The sequence below is a fragment of the Fulmarus glacialis genome, unplaced genomic scaffold (genome assembly GCF_000690835.1).
Source record: "Fulmarus glacialis isolate BGI_N327 unplaced genomic scaffold, ASM69083v1 scaffold20125, whole genome shotgun sequence".
Lineage (NCBI taxonomy): Eukaryota > Metazoa > Chordata > Aves > Procellariiformes > Procellariidae > Fulmarus > Fulmarus glacialis.
In genome coordinates, this window is record NW_009212544.1 from 5,535 (window position 1) to 5,767 (window position 233).

Here is a 233-nt window from a genome sequence, read left to right on the forward strand (position 1 = left end):
GCTTCCTAGCTGCAGCTGGCTATTTTTAGCTCTTTTCATTATTTCCACACACACACACCCCCAACACTTGAAATTAAAATGAATCCCTCGCAGTCTGCAGCAGGGACGTCCCCCCATCCGCGTGTCCCTGCTGCGGCGCTGAGCCGGGGGAATCGGGCTGGCGGGGGGAGGCTCAGCCCCCCCCGGCTTAGCGGGGTCAGGGGCGGTTGTGGAGAGGGTTTTCTCCTCACCTT